General features: G+C 36.6%; 1 protein-coding gene across 1 annotated transcript in view; it reads right to left on the bottom strand.

Annotated features, from left to right (window-relative positions):
- Window positions 1–3,332, bottom strand: part of NFIB (nuclear factor I B) — a 64,736-nt gene extending 61,404 nt beyond the window's left edge. The window contains exon 1 of the mRNA XM_031054355.2: window positions 3,283–3,332. The gene's annotated coding sequence lies outside the window, so the exon portion shown is untranslated. The remainder of the gene's footprint in view (window positions 1–3,282) is intronic.
- Between the last annotated feature and the right edge of the window lie 2,668 nt (window positions 3,333–6,000).

A 6,000-nucleotide genomic window follows, 5' to 3' on the forward strand; every position in this document is an offset into this window, starting at 1 on the left:
TCATTCTCTCTTCAGTACATATCCTCCCACACCTTTGCAGGTATTTCAAGACACACATGTTCAGATAGGCTTATTTTTTACATTTTCTTCAGCTACATAAAAGACCTACAGGACTTGCAGGAAGTGAATAATGCAACATTATACTGAAACCACCACACTGCACAACCCTGACGTCAGCAGTAGTCCTGAGCAGATGCCCAGCAGAATAGTAAGAAGCATAGCAGGCCAGAAGTGTTTGTTGGTTGGGTTTTCTGACTGATAGTGTGCAAGGCTGCAAGTATTTTCATTTTTAGAACTTACCATGCCGGTGAGCCTCTGTCTGTTTAGTCACCCTCAATGGATCCACAAACGGATCCATTCTCTCTTTGAAACCATGTAAACTTTTAATAAATAACACCATGCTAGCATAACATAAACATTTAGATTCCAGGAACTTAAGGAGTGATGCGGACAACAGCAGCGTTCAAACCTGTGTAAGTTCAGTTCAGTTCAGTGCAGCTCAGCTCATCTATCTGTCTGGAATTTACATAGCTATCCCCTGCAGAGAAGTTACTTTTACAACCCAGCTCTCAGAGAAGCAAGTTTCATTCTTTAGAAATAGACCAGATGAAAGATATTGAAAAATAAAACTTAGAGGAGGATATCCCTGGATCTTGATACAAAAACTACGTACCGCTTTCACCACAAGCTGCACCATCTTAGTACTGTATTATGCTATCAAAGTATTCAGTGTATTTTTAGGAACATATTGTAAAGAATTCCAGCAAGTACTCTTGATGTTCTTTTGTTTGGCAAGTAACATTATCCTCTCTCCATGGGTAAGACAGCAAATTACCAGACACCCTAAAGAATGCAACAGTCTAGCCAAGCCTAGAAAAACCCACTTTTAACACCAGCAACTTTGCCAACTCTGTTTCCAAAGCCCTCTTCCTTGGCAATGTCTTTGAGAAGGTAGTGGCATAAAAAAGCTAAGAGCACCTATCCCTTGCCAACGCCCTGGCTCCTTGACATACAGGCATGAGACCAAAACAGGATAGAACAAACCCTCCTGGCACTGCCAGACAAAGTTCTCCTGGACTGGGACTGAAAACAAACCTCAGAGTGGATATCCTCTGAGGCTCTGACACAAGTGACTGCCTGGTTCTAATAATAAGACTCATAAGAAAGAACAGGACAACAGTCCTTTTCCCAGGCAAGCTGAATGGAGTAAAACTCCCTCTCATTCTCCTGCACAGCCTAGAAGTCCTGTGTTCCGCAGTCCCACAAACCTCAACACTTTCTCCTTGCCATTCTAATACCAAGACAGTATTACACAGGAAAGCTAAATGATGCTAGAAGTTCATGTATCCTCAAATACACAGATGACATTCAATTATGTCTCTGCTTAAATGAAGGGTTTCACGGGAAGCAAAGCGCAGCTTCCATTTTCTGTCCCCACTTGGCAGCAGATAAAGGAGTACTACTGCCAGCAGAAACTCCAAAGCATGAGAAAGTGTTATGCTCAGATTTCAAGTAGAAAGCTTCATGATGAAACCAGCAAATGGATTTCTCTGCCCTTTATATCCCTCTATCTTCTGGGACACTGGAGTTCGTTAAACCTAAGGACATCTTGTCTTGCCCCACAAGACTGCCAAAAGAAAGCTCTGTTTCTGGTGGTAATACTGCACCTCACTCAGATAGCTTGGATTAAGACTGGACTCATTCGAGAATGTGATCCTCAGCAGTGAAATACGTACTTCCACTGTTATCCTCCAAATGCTAATTGGTACTTTAGAAACAGAATTTTAAAACATTCCTTCAGCTTCCCAAACCCAGAGGCTACAAAGGATCCTTTAAAATGATAAGGGGTAATGTATTTGGCTTTCCTTGCACTGACAAATAAAGACATTCTAAAACAAAAATAAATGCTCTATAGCTAAATGCTCTAAATTTTACAAAACTGTGATTATCTGCAAGGAAATTTTGCAGGCTTGGTTTATGTGTAAATTTACCATTGTGTGCAAATTGTCACAAATTTAATAGAGAAATAAAAGCCTACTCATAACATCCCACATGGTTTGGAGCGAAAGAGCATGGAAGGAAGTCTATAGCCAAAATCATATCTGCATCTTCCACTATATGTTTCTGGTTTTACATTACATATATATATATTATATATTATATTAATTATATATAATTATATAATTATATATAATTATAATTACATATATTACATTAATATATGATCTAAGATGGTTCTCCCACTTTCGTGTATTCACATGCAACACTCATGATGTTTGACGATACAAAGTATGATGACACTTTGATCATATGCATAGTACAAATCCGTACAGCCACAATGCATGCTGTTTCCCTTAATTTTTTGACAGATCCAGAAGGTATAAATATTTATGTATTAGCCGAGCATTACACAATTATTTCGTGGTCAGAGTGGGGTTCATTTTGCATTTAGGAAAAGAGCACACTGAGTTAGTTGCAGCTTATTTCAAGAGAACCACTTCTGAGAAATTAAATCAGAAGATGCAGCATTGACGGTGATGGCAGGAGTCACGCCTTGCTCATTAAGAAGTGACAGTATGGCTGTCAGACTTGTTTATCTTACCCCAACAACACTTCCTGAAACAATAAAGATTTACAAGATTTACAAGCACAGCCCAATTGATTAGAAGGACAACTCCATGAAATACAAAGTATCTTTGGTCTAAACAGTGTGGCATGTTTTTTATTTTCACTTTAATTTTTATTTTTAGATAACCATTTAAAGGACTGTTTACACTGACATTTCTCCCCAGAAGTTCCAAATGTCACTAGCATGACCGATTAACAACATGTTCAAAAACTGCTCTAAGCTGATATGAAAAATATAAAAAATGAACATACTTGCATTTTACAATGCACGTATAAAATAAAGAACTTCACATCTCAGACTTTAAAGGTAGATCAGTTGTGTTTTGTCCAAGGTAAAATAAAAATTATAGCATTTGAAGACTTTTATAAAAGTAATTTGGGATATTGCCTCCTTACTCCTCTGACCATTCTTACTTACAAAATTGTCAAAACCATGAAGCGAAAAAAGAATTCCTTAGATTAAACAAATGTTGATGAAACCGCAATTGAGTCATTGCCAGCTTGAAAGTACTAAAGTAATCACAGCTTGTCCTGATTATATGTACTTATGCGTGCAAAATAGGTTGCTGACCAGTATGCTCTTTTTAACTATTAACAGTAGTATCTTTGTTCTCAAACAATGTTAGATGCACATGTTCTGGAACTTATATTTACCTGGTGGATTCTTGGCAGGATCATTGTGGCTTGGACTTCCTGGTTGTCCAGAATCTATAAAGAAATGAAAGAATTGTTTCACTAATTTGTTTTGACAGTATCTCACAACCTTTAATACGCTCCTTCAGTATTAGATTAATACTTAACTTTGTTCTTTAAAGGTCATTTCCCTGATTTTCTACATGAAGGCATTATTGAAGAAACACTGTATGTAACCCATTTTGTGCAGAAGCAGAAACATTGTGAAGGATGCAATGATCCTAATAAGAGGAACTCATAGATGACTGAATAAGGACAAGAGAGACATTCAGGTAAACACTCAAGTTGTAAACACATCTACAAGGGTACCTTTTCATTCCTTTTCCCTCCATCCCCCAAATATAATATTGCATAATCGGCAAAGCAGAAGTAGTTTCTTCTGAAGTATTGACCAGAAAGATGTACTGGATCAGGCAACTAATGGCGCTTGCAGTGATAAGTCCTGTTTCTTCACACTTTCACACTTTTCCTTTTCCTGAAGGGGTTACATTGCTTCCACAGATTCAGGACTGCATTGAAGGTAGGACTGTCAATTTTAATACAATATAGACTTTGTGTTCCTAGTCTGTAAGAATTGCCCTTGTGAAATGAGGTTTATGTAACCTAAAAACTAACAAAATTCAAAACCTGTAGCCTTCAAGGAGTGACATGTATGATATGCGCTTAATAAATCAATAGGAGAAAGCAATTTGATGTTAACAAGCACACTAAATAATAAATCATTATTCATAAAAGCACTTGCTTTGAAAATGATCTACTTTTTGCTGCATTCCTACACCAATAATATAACAAAATAACAAAAATCTGCTTTACTGCAAGAAATTGTAATTAGCAAAGTAAAACACGACAGACACTCTTGTATGCCAAGAGAACAGAAAATTAAATGAAACACAGCCATTTATTCTGTATACAGGTATCTAAAAATGGAGCAGTTGTATAGTCTAAATTTAAAATACCATTTTTTAAATGTATCAGTGCTTGTTAGTAACATACGACCACCAAAAGACTGCATTTTAGCAATGCAGAAATTGCTGCTACCAAAAGGGCCCCAGAGGGAAGTCAAAGCTCTTGAATGCATTGTTGTTTACAGTGTCTAAATTAAAGAAAAAAATATTAAAAAGGAGAAAAGTACATATCAATACATGCTTGTCCTTCAACCCTCATCACTTCTTCTTAAAGCCAGTGTAGCCCTCAACCTAGAATGAAAGATTCCCTCCACCTGCTACAAAAAGTTCTGTTACCATCTATTATGTAGCTTAGCAAGCATAGCTTGACACACATATCCTCACAAACCATTTAAATTAACACAAGCTTGATTCTACAGAATATCTTCTCTATGATGGAAAACCATTTCACAGTTCAAGTTCTACTGAATTCATTTGTGACAGAAGACAAGCATCAGGGGATCTACCAGAGTACTGGAAGATCAAAGAACATGTGAAAACCAGTCCTGATATTAAAAATGCTACTAAATTTTCCAATACTGAATGAAATCACTCTTTCACACAACAAAATACACACTGGATAGTGAATTTCACATGAAATTTCCTCTGTCTTCCTCTACTCTTGGTATGAAAGGCAGGCTTCCCAGTCAGATTCTGCACATCCCATGGTTTAGGCCCTTGGTACTCTTGAAACAAGAGTCCCACTGTATGGCACAGTATGTAGCCATTCAGCATGCTTGTTTCTTTTCATGGTAAGACATAACACATCCCTTTAAAAAATCAAATCACATTAATTTGAAAATTCTATCAGCTATAAGAAATGCTAAAAAATACAATGCTGTATACAGACCTTCATCTGGATGTCCTTCCTGATCTGCAAGGGAAGGTTCACCCTGTAGGGGGTGAACTTCAATATTGTTCAAATAGGCATTCTCTGCTTCTGCAAACTACACATATCATTATTGAAATTAAGATTATCAGAGAGGATTGATTTTAGACAGCAATTGTCCTAGTGTAAAACTACTGAGGACATGTGGCTAAATGAAGTCAAATTGGTAGCAGATGCACCCAACAAAACTTGGACAGTTTAGTTTGGGGAAAACAGAAATCTGAATCGGGATTATTGAGGCCTTTGATATTTTCTTGTGTTAAATTTTACTAAAAAGATTCACGAAGTGAAGAATATTTTTCAGCTTTTGTGCAGCAATTTGCCTTTACTACTACTTTCTCATTTTCACTGTGGTCACTTTCTGAATACAGGATTTAAAGATGGATAGTGCTTTAAAATAATTATTTTTCATATCATAGTAAGAAACTCAGTAAAGATATGTCCAGTTATAGAAATAAGCAGCTCACTAATTATTATAATGTGAAAGTCAGACTTAGCTTTATGTTTACTACATCAATCACAATTTTTACAGACACATTCTCACAAAGTGTTTTAAGCAGTAGATGCTACTATATATTCATCAGGTTCTCAATGATCTTGAGAAAGCAAAGAATCATTGAAAGCTGAATATGAGAAGCAATTTACCTAACTCTTCACTTAAAGCAGTTAAGAAAGCAAAAAAAAAAAAACCATATTCTGCACAAGAATTATCAACCTGTGTAAATCTGCACTTAAAGCACAGAGTAGCATCTCATTCTCAGGATGAAAGACACAAACCTGAGAATGAATGGCCTGTGACTATGCGATTCTCTTATCAGTGTCAGTAATCACAAACGACTCTCCTGA

Source organism: Melopsittacus undulatus, chromosome Z (genome assembly GCF_012275295.1).
Source record: "Melopsittacus undulatus isolate bMelUnd1 chromosome Z, bMelUnd1.mat.Z, whole genome shotgun sequence".
Lineage (NCBI taxonomy): Eukaryota > Metazoa > Chordata > Aves > Psittaciformes > Psittaculidae > Melopsittacus > Melopsittacus undulatus.